Source organism: Nuphar pumila, chromosome 5 (genome assembly GCF_984573655.1).
Source record: "Nuphar pumila chromosome 5, dmNupPumi1.hap1.1, whole genome shotgun sequence".
NCBI lineage: Eukaryota > Viridiplantae > Streptophyta > Magnoliopsida > Nymphaeales > Nymphaeaceae > Nuphar > Nuphar pumila.
The window spans coordinates 7334285-7352858 of NC_143253.1; the positions used below are offsets into that span (position 1 = coordinate 7334285).

The 18574-nt window shown below is 40.9% G+C and overlaps 1 long non-coding RNA gene and 1 pseudogene across 1 annotated transcript; one reads left to right on the forward strand and one right to left on the reverse strand.

The window, feature by feature from the left end:
* Positions 1 to 997: 997 nt before the first annotated feature.
* LOC149836642 (uncharacterized) lies at positions 998 to 17554 on the forward strand (annotated as a pseudogene).
* On the reverse strand, positions 6108 to 6608 carry LOC149836643 (uncharacterized). The gene is made up of 2 exons (XR_016432038.1): positions 6441 to 6608; positions 6108 to 6325 (listed from the first exon to the last, which is right to left on the reverse strand). It is a non-coding gene; the product is annotated as an uncharacterized LOC149836643 (long non-coding RNA).
* Positions 17555 to 18574: the final 1020 nt, after the last annotated feature.

The window sequence follows — 18574 nt, forward strand, 5'->3', positions numbered from 1 at the left end:
ATCCAATATGAGTAATGAAGATTCAGATCCATTTTGATGAGATGCATACGTTCTATATTAGCTCTAACATTCAATAACATTATTAAATTCTAAATATCAAAATTGAAGTTTATCAATCTATGAGTAGTTGGCCCTTCCTAACAGCTTAGGGTGTGGATAAAGAATAAACGGTTCAGTTTTCTTTTTCTTTTCTTTTTTGGAAAATCACGCCCTACAAATATGATTTCTACACCTTATTTAATAAAAGATCATGTATTAAATTATATAATTTGTATGTTTATACATATTTTGTAAAAACAATTTAAAAATCAACTGTTCATATCATATCCAATTCTTACAATAAAAAAAATCAGTTTTTTTTTGTTGAAATAGTTTGATCCAAAGCAAAAAAAAAAAATTAGCAAACTAACAACAACAAACCTATACGTGGATTCATATTAATTAAAAATTACTTGTAAGATTGAAAACTAAAACTGTTAATTGCTTGTACATTCTATAGAAAAGAGGAAGAAAAAAAGAATCGGTGTTTTGAGTGATCGATTATTAATATATCTTGGCTTGATTGCTAATTTTTTATTTTTTTGTATAATAAATTTTAGTTTAGTTATTTTTAAATATTTTTATGTTTGAGGTGGTGGCTTGATTTCAAAGCTGTGAGTTTTAAGAATGATCTTTTTTGCAGCTTGCATTAGATTAAATCCAAAGTCCATTAGATAAAGCTTAAATCCTACCCGAAAACACGCGTTCTATTTGAGATTTATTATTTTCAAGAATAATGTGTCGGATTGGAATCACAGGTCAGACAAAACCCAATCCATTTTCAACCCTAATCCAAGACCATTCTTCTCCCAAGTTCAAATCTGGATATACTTGGGGTCCGATCCATAATACTGGAAACAATTTTCTTTTTTCTTTTTCTTAAATTTCTTTTTTCCTGAAGAATTTACGCTCCATCGTGAGAAATTTCGAGTCTTTCCGCCGGAAAGTTATGGTATCGATGAATTTGATCTCTTCTCTGCCGGAGATCGCAGAGAGGAACACGTCGCGGAGAAAAGAGGGGGGGGGTGCGGGGAAGGGGGCGGAGATTTTGTCTTGCGGGGCGATCTATGCCCATTTCTCTCCGGGCGCGGTTCCACCGGGCACGGCGGCGTCGAAGACGAAGGACGGGGAGGACGATATGCGGGATTACTACGTGAACATGGGCTACGCGATTCGGACGCTGAGGGAGGAGCTTCGAGACGTTTTCTACAAGGAGCCCAGTTTCGATATCTACAGGTGCGAGTCTTATTTGATTTTTTATCCTTTTCGGAAGTTTGGTGGTTTTGTTGATTCTGGTTTTGTTGATTCGCAATCGCATGTTTGTTCTTCCTTCTTCATTTTTGAGCTGTGTGTGCTTTTGATATATGGAATTTTCATGGGAAATATGTATATATGTTTTCTGCTCAGGGATTCATTCTGCCAATTGGATTTCAATGGTTGCTGTTTTGTGTTTTGAAGCTTCAGATGATTGAAACCCAATATTTTTTTTTCTGTGGAAAATCTTTACTCTGTTTCTGAGATTATTTTGGAGCATTTGAGGCGTTTGCTATGTTGGTTTCTTTCTATTTGCTTTTGCGTACATTGGAAGAGACGCGTGAAACGGGGATGGCAGTGTCTGTAGAATTTTGTGTATGGGATATGTGTTGGATCATATTTCAGATCACACAGTTTCACAATCGTCATCATGATATAAAACACGAAATAAAACAAGAAATACAACAGTGTAAATAACATGATTAACAGACGACCGAAACAGTAACAGGGAGCAAGCATGACATTTACCGCATCAGACCAAAATCCAGACGGTAGCATAACAAACATATGCACAGAACATAAAGCAAACAACAGGAACATGTTTAGTTTATGTATCAGGCTAAGGCGTACGAAAGTACTCCCCTTAGAGAAGATTCGCCCCCACATACTGTGCAGATCAGGGTCCGGCGTCCTTCCCTCAGGATACAATAGCCACGACGAACCGAACGGTGCACTCCGGCGGATCGTCCTTCGAAAACAGCCTCTTCGAACCACAGTTGCAGAACAACCCCTTTCAGGATAACTCACAGGAAAAAGAGAGAGAGAAGGGAAATCGCAGAATGCTTCTTCAGAAATCGTCTGTCTCAGTCTCCCCGTAACCTCACCCCTGACCACGCTTTTATAACCCACGAACGGTTATGAAACGTGGAAGGAGCCCGTTACGGAATCCGAGGGGACGTGATCCGTTAACGGACTTCGAAAGATCGAGATCCGTTACGGAATCCGAAGTTCCATAACGGGCACGGAATCCGAGGAGTCGTGACCCGTTATCCATTCTCATTACCCGTTACCGAATCCAAAGAAACTTTGGGTAAAAAGATACTTGTCTTGATTGGATATGGCCCTAAAGGGCCAATTACCCGAACCCGAACCCGAACCCGAACCCGAACCCGAACCCGAACCGACCCGGCTCGGCTCGGCTCGGCTCGGCTCGGCACGGCACGGCACGGCACGGCACGGCGGGCGGGCGCGCGCGCGCGCGCGCGTGTGTGTGGTGGTCATCCCACTCCCTTGTTCTCAGGAACAAGTGTATGAGTTCACTAATTGCTTATAAAGCTCTCAGAAAACTCATGCAAAAGCAATATGGGACTATTCCACCTCATCAAGACCTCTATCTTAAACACCTCATTCCTTCTTTGAATTTCTCTCCATTCTTTCTTACACCTAACATTCCCCCACAAATTCAAAGAATGAAGCGGGAGGAAACAAAAGTGCCAAAAAGAGACATTCTGCAACAAGACATATCATGCTTTCAGCAATGGTACCTTCCGGTTTGAACCACTACCTTAGTTGATTAACTTTTACCCCCACAGGAACGAAGTGAACTGAAGTCTTGAACTTGAACCTATGGTGTAGGAGTGTCCATTAGCAACAACACGATAAAGGTTCTGGTTGTAATCTTAAGGGGCGGCGCGTTAATGGCCATGCGCCCGAATCCTGTTTCATGAGTGACTTCAGGAATAACCCAATTCCTTGAACTGCGGCCACACAGTCACACTCACATAGGTGGGCTTCTCCAAAGATGCACTGCTAACATCTCGCCTTGAAAGCTTTGAACCCATTCAGAGTTTTAACTCTTCCTTAACTTGCAGCTACAACACCTTTCCAGAGTAAACAGGGGAACAGACACAGATACAAAGTATCATATTTAATAAGGTGCTATCCAGTTCACCCTACAGCTTGTTAATACCACATTGAACCTACTTTGTGGGATCTCCACTCAGATAGGTTGGGTTGCTACTGTAGATGAACTACTGATGGGTTTCAGTCCCATCCCCTCTCTGGATTTTAGGACTAAAGACTTATCTAGTCCTTTCGTTAATGGATCAGCTGTGTTCTCTTTGGATCCAACATAGTCCACAGCAACCACTAACTGAGACACCAGTTCCCTTACAGATTTTATTCTGACTTGGATGTGTCTCCTCTGCTTTTGGTTATATTTTGTGCTTTTAATCTTTGCAATTGTGGCCATATTGTCACAATGCACAAATATCGCAGGAATTGGCTTGCACATTAAAGGAAGTTCTTCAAGAAGTCCCTTTAACCATTCAGCTTCCAATCCAGTGACATCTAAAGCACAGAGTTCAGCCTCAAAAGTAGACCGAGACAAGATGGTCTGCTTTACTGATCTCCAGGCGACTGCGCCGCCACCCAAAGTAAATACATACTCAGTCACGCCATAACTGCCAGAGTTCATGGCTATCCAGCTTGCATCACTATATCCCTCAAGAACTGCAGGGAATCTCTTGTAATGCAAACTCAAGGAAATAGTTCCTTTCAGGTATCTAAGTATCCTGTCCAATGCCTTCCAATGAGTGCGATTTGGACAACTTGTGTATCTACTTAATTTTGTCACAGAGAACGAAATATCCGGTCTCGTGCAATTTGCAAGATACATCAAACTTCCAATAATCTGAGAATACCTCAATTGAGACACAGGAACACCAGTCGTATTCTTATGAAGAGGAATAGAAGGGTCATATGGAGTTGCTACAGATCTCCCTTGGTTATATCCAAATTTCACAAGTACTTTCTCGACAAAGTGAGATTGTGAAATGGTTAACCCTTCAGCTGAACGAGTCAGCTTTAAGCCTAAGATCACGCTTGCAACACCCATATCCTTCATATCAAACTTACTACTAAGAAACGACTTTGTCTCATTAACCATTCCCATATTGGAACCAAACAATAGAATATCATCTACATACAGGCATAAAATAATACAACCATCACTTTTAACTTTACAATAAACACACTTATCAGATTCATTGACAACAAAGCCAAATGATAATATAATATTATCAAACTTCTTATGCCATTGTTTAGGGGCTTGTTTTAGTCCATATAATGACTTAACAAGTCTACAAACTTTATCTTCATTACCAGGAGCCACATAACCCTCAGGTTGATCCATATAGATCTCTTCTTCAAGATCGCCATGCAAGAAAGCGGTCTTCACGTCCATTTGATGGACCGAGAGATCATAAATGGAAGCCAGTGCTATAAGCACTCTAATAGTGGTCATCCGGGTAACCGGAGAATAGGTATCGAAATAGTCTATTCCCTCCTTTTGTTTGAACCCCTTGGCAACCAGTCTCGCCTTGTACTTGTCAATGGATCCATCTGGTTTCAACTTCTTCTTAAAGATCCATTTGCACCCAATTGTGGAACTACCACGAGGGAGGTCAACCAGTTCCCAAGTACCATTAGAGATAATGGAATCCATTTCACTCTTGATGGCATCTTTCCAATGCTTTGCTTCAGGTGAAGCCATTGCATCTCGGAAAGTGGGAGGATCATCTTCGATAAGGTAAGTGATAAAGTCACTTCCCAAATCCTTGGTAATCCTTGGTCTCTTGCTCCTTCTAGGTTCAACCACTTCCTCAGACTCATCGGGTCTACGATGGGAACAAGATGGTTCTACCCCCACATCTGTCATCCTTTCCACATGTTCGGGAATGGAACCAGAAGTTGAAGGTGTATCTACAGAAGACAGATTCTGAGGTACACCAACTTTCATGGGAAATACATTCTCAAAGAATGTAGCTTCTCGAAGCTCTACAATAGAGTTAACATCTATGCCAGATATCTTAGACTTAATTACTAAGAACTTGTAGGCATAGCTGTTCTCTACATAACCCAAAAAGACAGCATCTACTGTTTTAGGACCCAGCTTCTTCCTATTGTGCTCTGGGACAAGTACCTTAGCAAGACACCCCCACACTTTAAGGTATTTTAAGCTAGTTTTCCTATTTCTCCAGAGTTCGAAAGGGCTACTATCCTTATGCTTCTGAGGTACTCTATTCAGAATATGGCAAGCCGTATTCAGAGCATCCCCCCACATATAGGTAGGTAATCCAGAACTCCCAAGTAGAGTATTTATCATGTCAGTTAGGGTTCTATTCTTTCTTTCTGCAATCCCATTGGATTGAGGAGAATATGGAGCAGTAAACTCATGAACTATTCCAACAGATTTGCAATATTCATAGAGTTTATTAGAGGTATATTCTCCTCCTCTATCAGACCTCAATCTTTTAAGTTTTCTACCAGTTTGTGTTTCTGCTTCATTCTTAAAGTTAAGAAACTTATCAAAAGCTTCATCTTTTGATTTTAGCAGATACACGTAACAGTATTTAGTGCAATCATCTATAAAAGTGATAAAATACTTTTTATGATTTCTAGTTAACACTCCATTAAACTCACAGATATCTGTATGCACCAGATCCAATATTTCAGAATCTCTAACAATCATATGGAATGGTTTCCTACATTGTTTTGCTTGCACACAAATTTCACATTTTTTAGTTTTATCAATGGAATGCTCAGGAATCATTTTCAAGTTCATCATGCGTTTCACAGAGTTGAAATTCACATGACCTAATCTATTATGCCATAAGTCAGATGATTCTATGTTATAAGCAACATTAGACAATGAGTCAAAAGAAACATCATTTTCTAATTTATCACTGCAAACATGTTCAACACGAAGTTTAAATAAACCATCATCTAAATACCCCTTGCCAATAAAAGTTCCAGAATGTAAAATAACAACTTTATTACATTTAAAGTTAAATTCATAACCCTCTCTAACAAGACATGAACCACTTAGAATGTTCCTTCTAACTACAGGCACATGATGCACTCTGTGTAAAGATAGAACTCGTCCTGAAGGAAACTTCAGATCCACGCGTCCAATCCCTAACACCTTTGCAGCCGTTGAATTGCCCATAGTCACGGATCTGCCTGCAGCAGCCTGGTATGAGACAAAGACAGACTTATCAGCACAGACGTGCACATTAGCCCCAGTGTCAACCAGCCACTCAGTTGGCTCATAAACGTGATAGATTTGTGGGTTAATAGAAACATACCCAGTACTGGTCCCAACGACCTCAGTCACCATGTTGACTTGAGGCGTTCCTTCTGTGGTCCCATGAGCTTTGGCTTTCTTGGAAGGACATTCCTTAGCCCAGTGCCCAACCTGCCCACAGTTCCAGCAAGGTTTGTTCTTTGCCTTTTTCTGGATTTTGGCCTTAGGTTTAAACTGGTTTTTCATTGCAGATTTCGATTTTTGTCCTTTGCCCTTAAAAGCTCCGGTCATTATGTTCACCTTAGGCAGTTCAGTTGGCATTACGATCTGTTTCTGGCTCCTATGTTCCTCTTCAATGGCAATGGCTACCATAAGATCATCTAGAGAAATTTTTCCTCTACGGTGCTTGAGAGACATACCGAAGTCTACCCAAGACTTAGGAAATTTCTCTACGATGGTCATAACCTGAAACTTCTCTGGAAGTTTCATTTCAGCCTCAGCCAAACTATGGAGTAGTAGCAGAAACTCGTGTGCCTGCTCAGTGACCGACTTGCCTTCTACCATCTGATATTTCAGAAACTTGGCAACAGAGTACTTTTCAAGACCTTGGTCTTCAGTATTGTACTTCTTGTCAAGTTGATCCCACAAACCCTTAGCAGTGGTAGACGAAGAACAGTACACATCGAACAATGTGTTGGACAGAGCCAACAATATGCAACCACGGCATATACTGTCCTTTTCTTTCCACTCTACAGCCGCAGTTACTGCAGCAGGGTCAGGGTTCGTATCAGACACCGAAGGGCAGTCGACTTCCAGAACATTCAACAGCCCTATCGTAGTGAACCAGATCTTCATGCGTTGCTGCCAACGCTTGAAGTTCTGCCCGACAAACTTTTCCGGCATACCGGACATGTCCACTTTTGGTACAAACGCAGAAGAAGTCGACATGCTTAGAATCTTCTCTAAGACTGTTGGATCATATTTCAGATCACACAGTTTCACAATCGTCATCATGATATAAAACACGAAATAAAACAAGAAATACAACAGTGTAAATAACATGATTAACAGACGACCGAAACAGTAACAGGGAGCAAGCATGGCATTTACCGCATCAGACCAAAATCCAGACGGTAGCATAACAAACATATGCACAGAACATAAAGCAAACAACAGGAACATGTTTAGTTTATGTATCAGGCTAAGGCGTACGAAAGTACTCCCCTTAGAGAAGATTCGCCCCCACATACTGTGCAGATCAGGGTCCGGCGTCCTTCCCCCAGGATACAATAGCCACGACGAACCGAACGGTGCACTCCGGCGGATCGTCCTTCGAAAACAGCCTCTTCGAACCACAGTTGCAGAACAACCCCTTTCGGGATAACTCACAGGAAAAAGAGAGAGAGAAGGGAAATCGCAGAATGCTTCTTCAGAAATCGTCTGTCTCAGTCTCCCCGTAACCCCACCCCTGACCACGCTTTTATAACCCACGAACGGTTATGAAACGTGGAAGGAGCCCGTTACGGAATCCGAGGGGACGTGATCCGTTAACGGACTTCGAAAGATCGAGATCCGTTACGGAATCCGAAGTTCCATAACGGGCACGGAATCCGAGGAGTCGTGACCCGTTATCCATTCTCATTACCCGTTACCGAATCCAAAGAAACTTTGGGTAAAAAGATACTTGTCTTGATTGGATATGGCCCTAAAGGGCCAATTACCCGAACCCGACCCGAACCGACCCGGCCCGGCTCGGCACGGCACGGTACGGCGGGCGGGCGCGCGCGCGTGTGTGTGGTGGTCATCCCACTCCCTTGTTCTCAGGAACAAGTGTATGAGTTCACTAATTGCTTATAAAGCTCTCAGAAAACTCATGCAAAAGCAATATGGGACTATTCCACCTCATCAAGACCTCTATCTTAAACACCTCATTCCTTCTTTGAATTTCTCTCCATTCTTTCTTACACCTAACAATATGTAGCTCATAATTAAGCTAGGAAGGTGGTGTCCGTAAATTTTTGTGCGTGGAATATGTGATTGAGGTTCAGAGTAGTCCCGGTTTATGTAGTTCTTGTTCCGAGGAACTGGCGCTTTAGAATTAGAATTTTGCCAAAAAATTATTGATTGATTGCATAGTCACTGACTGCCATATTTGTTGTTTGAATTAGAAAAGTTGAACATATGCCTTTCAGGGGTGCATAAAATATGTTTTGCGGACGCCATCTAGTTGGGAAAGACTTCTTGATAATGATGATGTAAAAGATTATAGTTTTTGGGCACAGCATGTCGTTAGTCTTTCTATGAGAGCAGTTTGCTAGTCACGGGAAAAAATGGGTAGTCCGATTATGAACAAAAAAAAAAGAGTACTACAAGCATGCTAACATGCTAAAGGCCTAAAATGCACTCCAGCTACTTGTTTAGGAGACTTGGCAGACAGTTTTTAGCTTCTTGTATTTCTATTTGGGGTTAACTGTTGCCAACAATTTTCTTAGATTTGCTGGATAGTAGAACTTTGTTAGAGAAATGTGAAAGCCATTAGCATCATTGCGACAAAAGCATTCTGATTGATGATATATGACATCAAATTGGATGCTGCATGGTGGGCATGCAGCGACCTGCCTGACAACCATCCATCTTGGTGTTTCTGGAGATGGGTGTGTTGTCCATCTCGAGAAATGTTGAGATGGATGATCAGCAGTAGTGGAGCTGCATGCTAAGCATGCACTGCCGACTCCATCTTCCTCAATTTGACCGGGCACTAGATGTTGGACATTATGGGTTATGGGTCCAACTCACGGTGTGACTCGGTTTGACACCCATTAATTGGTCACGTTAGTGGCCACGTAATAGGGATAGTGGGTGAGAGTTATCACGTAACTGCCTAATCTCCCATTACATAAGAGGTTAGGGGCTACGAGGATGATGAGAGACTCATAGCATTTACCCTGCCAAATTCAGTTTCGCATTCGGATATAGCGGATCAGGGTCCTACTCACCGTCGACATAAGGCCTGAGCTCATTGTGGGCGTCGACCGACTGAGGAGAACGTCGAATTTCCTACACGCACTATGGCGAATTCAGGTACGCTTCCTGTCACTGTTTGTTTTACAGGATTCACCAACATTGGGTTATGTGCCCACTCTACCACGCATTTTCGCTGTGCATGCTCGTGTAGGCCCTTTTGGCGTTTCACCCCGTTGTCTGAATTCTGCGACAGCATGTCACCGTGGGGTGACATCCTGGCATATGCAAACATCACTGTTTGCGACATATGATGGAAATTTTATTTCCGGCAGATTGTCGCTGTGGGGCGACAGTCTTCATCGACAACTGTCACCGAAAAGGGCGACATCTATTTCCAAGCTCAGGCGAACCTCATTAAAAAAAATAGATCGTAGTATACCTGTGGTCGTCAGGCTGCAAGGAGGATCTGCTGTCGGCGGGATCGCCGCTGGAGTCGTCGCCTGAGTTCCCCTGCACTGTCAGCTTGCAGGGTGGTCGGCTTATGCCGGAGGAGTTGCCGGGGTTGAGAATGCCGGATGACCGGCGTCTGGGGTTTAAAAACCCCCTTTTATCTATGTCCGGTGTCCATCAAATCAGCCGGTGTTGGCAAAAGCACGCCGCCGTGGGGCGACGTCGTTCGCCGATGGGAGGGCGATGTGGGTCGTCGAAGGTTTTTTTTTTTGGCATCCTTTAACAGCAGCAAAATCAGTGGCGTCGGGGCTGTCACCGGATCTAACGATCACCGTGGGGCAATATGCCGGCTGGATCTTCCGTCGGTCGTCGGCAATCTTGTCGGCGCTGCTGCACCAGCTGTGCCTTTTTTTCCTCTGTCTCTTCAGCCATCAGACGATAAATCTCGCAATATCGCCGTGGGGCGATGTTTTTCGTCGGAAGGTTGACGTCGGACGCCGGCAGGCAGCATCAGAAGCTGGCAACCAGCGTCGGTCGCTGTTTGGCGACGTGGGTCACCGTGGAACCGAAAAGGGCAGAAACCCTTTTCGGTTTCCCTGAAAATGCAAACAGAAACCCATGATCGGGTTTCTGTTTCATTTTATCAGGGGACCGGATCGGGTTCGGCGAGAAGACTCGATGACAGACCCGATCCAAACCCATTTTGGGTGGATCAGGTCTGCTATTTATTTTTGGATCTGACCCAGACCCATAATGGTACCGGGTCTGGGTCTGATCTGGAAAGAACCAAGTCTCTCTCGGATCGGGTTTGACCTGGGTCCATTTAGGACCGGGTCTGATCCAGATCCATTAAGAGTTGGGTCTGACACGGGTCCATTTTGGTTTGGATCTAACCTGGTTCTGTTTCGGATCGGGTCTAACCTGGTTCTGTTTCGGATCGGGTCTAACCTGGTTCTGCTTCAGACCGGGTCTAACCCGGGGTCCGTTTTGGATCGGGTCTAACCCGGGTCCGTTTTGGACCGGGTCTGTTTGGGACCGAGTCTGTTTGGGACGGGGTCTAACCCGAGTCCGTTTCAGACTGGGTCTAACCCGGGTTCTGTTCGAGCCGGGTCTGACCCGTATCAAGTATGGGTCGGGTCAGACCCGGATCCCATTTGAACTGGGTCGGATCCATGAAAGCAGGATCCAAACACTATTAAGACTGAATCGGATCAGGAACCTGATCCGACCCCTTCGGGAACCGGTTCTGAGTCGTTTTTTAACCGCTTCTTTCTAGTTTTTCACCGGTTCTGAGATGCTGAAACCCTGTTTTCATAAATATAAAGAGATACAGGGATTTTGGCATGCAGTTATAGGGTTTTATGAACTTTTGTTCATATTAAGTATCAATTTATAAGGTTTAGAACCAGTTTAGACCCTTAGATGACCGGTTTGGGGCAGTTTTAGACCGGTTCAGAGTGTTTTTAGACTGGTTCTTACTTAAGGACCTTGGGTTTTACCCATATAAGCATGTTTTTGTTATTTTTCATGCTTTATAAAGTATTTATTTTGAATAATGCATGACTTATGCATGTTAATTCATGTATTTTGCGTTGGTTAAGTTGTGCATGATGATTTTAAGCATGAATTGTAACTAAATTCATGACAATTAATTTATGCACATTTGTTGAAGTATGAACTTATATTATGTCATGAATATACATGCATTAAAATGTGTGCATGGGCGTGCTCCATAATACGAATAGTTTTTTCGGTGAAAGATCTTGATTGACCGATTCTTGTAATCACCAAAGTGATCTGAGTCATGTTAATTAATGATTCTTTGGACCGTATTAAGATTCGTAATTATGATTGTGTGTAAATTTATGAAACATCGATTCTACCTAAAGGTAGGTCGTTGAGTTCCAAATTTACACAGGGTGTGATAGTAGATGTGTATTTCAGCCCATGAAGCATGTTCGTACCCAAAGGTACAGTGCCGAATGACCTCTGGTTACATGATCTGCTAGTTTCACCAACTGAAGTCAATTCTTTGAGAATTGAAGAGACGAAGCAACTATGAGTATTATCGTTTTCACCAAAGTGGAACGATAATGACTCAACTATGCTTGTATCAGAAAATGTGAAAATAAAGGGTCTCACTTTTACCTTTTCAACACGAGTATCGTCTGAGCAATAATAGTAATGTCTTTATGTTTTCGTTCCTTGTTTTATCAGGTTCCTTCTTTATCGACAGTTCTAGTAATATTCTCATTTTAGACGAATCAATTTTTTTTGATTGGAAAGAAATCATGTTATTCACTTTGGGCTATATGGATTTAGATCTGACCCTTAGAATTGACGTACCTCCCGCTCTTACAGAGCAGAGTACAGCCGATCAGAAGGCTGCCTCTGAGAAGTGGGAGCACTCGAACAGACTTAGCTTGTTGCTTTTGCAATCTCGAATGACTAAGAATATTCGAGGCGTCATTCCTCATTGTAGGACTATTAAGGAATTTTTGGGAGTCATTGAGGCTCAGTTCGTCACTTCTAATAAGGCAAGGGCCAGTACGCTCATATCCAAATTAGTGTCTATGAAATATGTTGGTGACAGTCACACCAGACAACATATTTTGGAAATGAGAAATATTGTGACTCAACTGAATGACATGAAGTTCACCATCTTTGACTCCTTCTTAGTCCATCTGATCTTAACATCATTACCTACTGAGTATGGACCCTTTAAAATCTCCTACAACACACATAATGATGACTATTCTTTTAATGACCTATTGGCAAAGTGTATTGAGGAAGATGAGAGATTGAAGGGTGAGAGGGTGCCAAGTGCACATATGGTCTCTCATAAAGATAAATAGAGGTCGAGGCCAAAGAAAAGCTCATTCAAAAGAAAGAATCAGAAGAGAGCCACTGGGGAGAATTCAAACTCTCAGGCGAAAGCTAAATCCCAGTTAGGAGGCCCTTCTATAAAGTGTTTCTTCTGCAAAAAGAAGGGGCATAAGAAGGTGGACTGTTTGAAGTACAAGAAGTGGCACGAAAATAAAGGTAATAGGTCATTCATTTCTCATGAGTGCAATCTAATTCATGTTCCATTGCATAGTTAGTGGATTGATTCTGGTGCCACGGTGCACATTGCCAACTCTTTACAGGCATTTTTGAACAAAAAGGAACCAATAGAGTATGAAAGAAGCATCTTCTCAGGAAATAAGATGCGTTCGCATGTCAAGAGTGTTAGGACCTGCAGAATTGTGTTGGAGTTGGGATTTATATTGGATTTGGTCAATACTTTTTATGTTTCATCTTATAGTCGGAACCTAATTTTAATTTCAAAACTTGATAAGTTTGACTTTGTATTTAAATTTGAAAAATCTGAACTTATTATTATGAAAAATTCAATGAATATAGGTTCTGCATATATGTGTGATGGTTTGTATCGATTAAGAACCAAATTCCAAATTCGGGAATCTCACTCCATTGAGAACACAATGATTGGCAATAAACGTGGCCTAAAGGATAATCAATCCTATTTGTTTTGGCATCAGAGGTTATGACACATCTCGAAAGAAAGAGTCCAAAGACTCGTGAAAGAGGGAATCCTTGAATCCCTTGATTTTACGAATATAGAGTCATGTGTTTACTGTATAAAGGTTAAGCAGTCTAACACATATAAGAAAGATGCCAAACGCAACAATAAAAAGTTAGAAATAGTGCATACGGATGTCTGCGGCCCTTTTTCACCGTGTTATACAGGTGAAAAATATTTTGTCACCCTTATAGACGATTACTCACGGTATATGTATCTCTACTTATTATCTGAAAAATCAGAGGTCTTTTAGGTTTTTAAGGACTTCAAGAAAGAAGTAGAAAAACAAATCGGTGAAGTTATTAAGGTTGTCAGGTCTGATAGAGGTGGCGAATATTATGGTCATTTCACTGAGATGGGACAAAAGAAAGGTCCATTAGTGCGGTTTCTAAAAGAGGAAGGCATTGTACCTCAGTATACCATGCCTGGTAGTGCTTACCAGAATAGTGTAGCTGAAAGGAGAAACCGTACGCTTAAAGAAATGGTTCGAGCGATGTTGAATCACTCAAACCTCTCTTTGACCTTGTGGGGTGAAGTTCTTAGGACTGCAGTGCATATTCTGAATAAGGTTCTTACGAAGGCTGTTCAAAAGACTCCTTATGAGTTATGGATAGGTAAAAAACCTTCTTTATCATATATGCACATATGAGGATGTCCAACAGAAGCTAAATTGTATAACCCACATATAAAAGCTTTTGATCCTAGGACAACTAGTGGTTTCTTCATTGGTTATCCAGAAAGATCGAAAGGCTTTAAGTTTTATTGTCCATCTCATACACCATAGATAGTGGAAACAGATAAAACAAGATTTCTTGAAAACGGTTCTGTTGGAATAGATGCATCTCAAAATATTGATTTTGAGGAAATATAGGATTCAGGTTTATCATCTGCTAAGGATAAAGACTTGATTTTCTCTATCATTGTTTCTTCGAGTAATATAAGAGAAAGTCCAGTCAATGAACATCGATCCCAAATAGATCCAGTTGTTGATGAGGATATACAACAACATGATACAGAGGCTCATTTTAAACCACCTATAGCACCTGTATGGAGGTCCACCAGAATTAGGAAATCTGCTATCCATCCGGACTATGTGATGTATTTACAAGAGTCAAATGATTTCATAGACATTGATGAAGATCCCTTCACATTTGCAGAAGCCATTGAAAGTGAAAGATCAACACATTGGATTAATGTCATGAAAGAAGAGCTTGACTCTATGCCAAAGAACCAAGTGTGAGATCTTGTACCTCGACCTGATGGAGTTAGACCTGTTAGTTGTAAATGAGTTTATAAAACCAAAACAGACTCTAAAGGTCATGTGGAGATGTACAAGGCTAGTCTTGTTGCAAAAGGTTTCACACAGATAGAGGGCATTGATTATAATGAGACTTTTTCTCCTGTCTCAACTAAGAAATCATTGAGGATAATCATGGCCCTCGTAGCCCATTTTGATTTAGAGCTGCATCAGATGGATATGAAAACTGCCTTCTTGAATAAGGATCTAGATGAGGAGGTATACATGCAACAACCTCCTGGTTTCAGTATAGATGACTTGAATAACTTAGTTTGTAAATTGAATAAGTCAATTTATGGACTTAAACATGCCTTTCGCCAGTGGTATAAGAAGTTCAATCAGGTAATTATGAACTTTTGATTCACTGAAAATATTGTTGATTAGTGTATTTACATTAAGACTAGTGGGAGTAAGTTCATAATTTTAGTTTTATATGTTGACGATATTCTTCTTGCAACTAATGATTTGAGTCTTTTACATGAAACAAAAGATTTTCTTTCCTCTCATTTCGATATGAAAGACATGGGTGAGGCCACTTATGTCCTTGGAATTGAGATCCGTCGTAACAGAACTAAGGGTGTCCTTGGTCTATCTCAGAAATCTTATATCCTTAAGGTTCTTAAAAGATATGGGATGGAGAATTGTTCTCCTTGTTCGGCACCTATAGTGAAAGGGGATAAATTGAGCTTAAAGGACTGTCCTCAGGATGATATTGCGAAAGCTCAGATGAATGTTGTCTCATATGCTTCGACAGTTGGGACTTTATAGTACGCGCAAACCTGCACTCAACCTGATATAGCATTTGTTGTGGGAATGCTTGGTAGATATCAGTCAAATCCAGGCATTGCACACTGCAAGGCAGCGAAGAAGGTCATGCGCTATTTACAAGGAACGAAAGACTATATGTTGATCTATAGGAAAGTTGACCATCTAGAGGTCGTTGAATACTCTGATGCGAACTTAGGAGGGTGTATTGACAATAGAAAATCCACTACTGGATACATTTTCCTTCTAGCGGGTGGTGCTGTCTCATGGAGAAGTGAAAAGCAGTCTACCACTGCTGCTCATAACATGTAGGAAGAATTTATTGCTCTATACGAGACTTTGTCACAGGCCATTTGGATAAGAAACTTCATTATGGGTCTTGGTATAGTGGACTCTATTGAGAGACCACTAAATATCTTTTGTGACAATGAAGCAGCTGTGTCCTTTTCAAATAACAATAAGAGCTCAACATCGTGTCGACACATGGAGTTAAAACATTTTGTTGTTAAAGAAATGACTGAGAATCATCTGGTATGTATTGATACAATTGGGATGAAGGAAATGACTGCGGATCCCCTTACTAAAGGGCTAGCACCGGGATTGTATTCCCAACATGTAAAGGGGATAGGTCTTTTTTATTCCTTCTGATGTATGACAATACATTATGTGATCACATTTGTTTTTATGTTTTGATTTTCTAAGGTTTTGTATTATTGTTGATTTTGCATAAAGAATCTCTCATATAGGTTAGAGAGAATAGCAGAATAACAATATTAAAGGACCAATAGAATAGGTGAGAGACCAACCTATTCATAAAGATAATTTTTACATGCCTAAGCACTGAAGGTGAATTGTAGTGTAGTACATGGAAATATGACATTTCATAAAGGGGTGTTCATATCCATGACTCATACGATTCATCCTTGTGATAAAGGGTGGCATGTGAACCCACATAAAGAATTAAATCGAGATAATGGTATACACCTCGATTTAGTACACTTTTGGTGTCAATGGGTCAAGTGGGAGAATCTTGCACATTATGAGTTATGGGTCTAACCCACAGTGTGACCCGGTTTGACACACATTAGTGGGTCACGTTAGTGGCCACGTAATGGGGATAGTGGGTGGGAGTTACGTGAATGTGGAATAACCACATTCACGTAACTGCCTAATCTCCCATTACATAAGGGGTTAGGGGCTACAAGGATGATGAGAGACTCATAGCATTTACCTTGCCAAATTCAGTTCCGCATTCGGATATAGCAGAACAGGATCCTGCTCACCGTCGACATAAGGCCTGAGCTCATTGTGGGTGTCGATCGATTGAGAAGAACGCTAAATTTCCTACACGCACTATGGCGAATTCAGGTGCACTTCCTGTCACTGTTTGTTTTACAGGATTCACCAACACTAATTCTTTAGTCATAAGTGGCACACAACATGACTCATCTAGCTTATTCAAAATAAAACACGAGGCTTTCCAGAAAAGATAGATGTTTGGAAGTCCTATTTTATATTTATTTCTTGTATTGATTACATGTTTTTATCACTCTATCTCTTTTCTCTGGAAGAAGTTCATATTGGCATTAATCTTCATGCTTTTAGTTCACATATAAAAGAACTTAGCTGGTGAAGACGTTTGGCCAATAGAGGGTATTAGAACCTTATTTAGGCTTCTACTTTGCATTGTACGTCAATGAAAATATTTATCGCTGGAGTTCCTTGTCATCTACGGCCTGTATTATTCCATGATTGGATGGCAAGTGCATGCTTCGGCTTGATTCACTGAAGGGTGGTTCAGATATCATTGATCTCATTTACTTGAATAGGTGGTACCATTCATCTGAGGACATTTTTCTAGCTTTAAAAAAAATCTCTACATGTACAGGGTGTCCCTTGAGTTCCTTGGGATAGTCGTGGTCACTTTGATGGAACCTCTGAGTATAAGCTTGACAAGAATAGTAAGATTTATGAGCACCGAGTCGATAATGTTGCTCTTAACTCTCCGCCAAAGTTCAGAATCTTGGCTGTAGAAGAACTTGTACAGTGACTCGGTTGCCCCTCAACACCTCGGCCCACTTATTTTGAATGTTTTGCCGGATGCCAATGCAATGGTTGAACAGACTTCCAGTAAGCCTGAATTTTGCTTAGAGTTATGATGTAAAGCTCCTAAAGAGGAGTTTTTAATCCCAGAAATGCGTTGTATATGTTGTCTATGCTTGTAAATCTAGAAGAGCCCCAAAGGAGCTTGGTTCCCCAAGTATATACATGTATGAACAAAAGATATCAGTGTATTGAGATATACTATTTCTACTGATATCTGTGCTTCACGGGTTATGTGCAACAAAGGGGAAGTTCAATTCCAAAATATCCTTCCAAACTGTTGGGTGACTATTTTCTGTAAATGGCATCATTGTTTTAAGATGCAACAACATGGTTGGTGATCATGCATACATTTTACATGTTTATTCATCTTAATCTATGCATGATTCAGTGAAAAATCAAATTAAAAACCCAGTTTTATCGTTAGTTTCGAGAAACCGCATTGAATTGAATTTTATCAAGAAAATCATATTTTTTCAAAGCTTTCACTGCAATTTTAGTTTTTAGCTTTAGATTTTATTAGAGGTAGCTTAGTTTAGTTTAGGGTAAAATTAATAATTACAATTTAGCTAGTTTTGAAGTCTTTTGAAACACATTTTCATAAAAAACTGTTTTAAAAATTATCAAGACTTTTTATGAAAAATAAGGTTTTAACTAATTAGGGCTAATTAAATAGTAGCATTCCAGCATAAAGAGGCATTCTTTCTCCTCTTGAAAAAACACAACCCCTCCCTTGCCTCCATCTTCCCTTCTCTCTCTCTTTTTTTTTTATCTTGACCGATTTCTTCTCTCGATTTATTTCTTCTTCTTCTTTCTCTTTTTAATCTTCATTTCATCAATCTTCTAAACCCTTTCTTCATCTGCTTTTTTTATCTACGTCGTCGGTGTGTGTGGGGGGGGTGTTTGATTTCAGCCAGGAAGAACCACATCCACCTTGTCGGAGCGAGCCACACAGTTTGCTCTTTTTTTCTTTTCTTTTCATCTTAGCGTAGGTTGCATTGCATTTCATGCATCATAGCTATTTATTCTTTTCTAA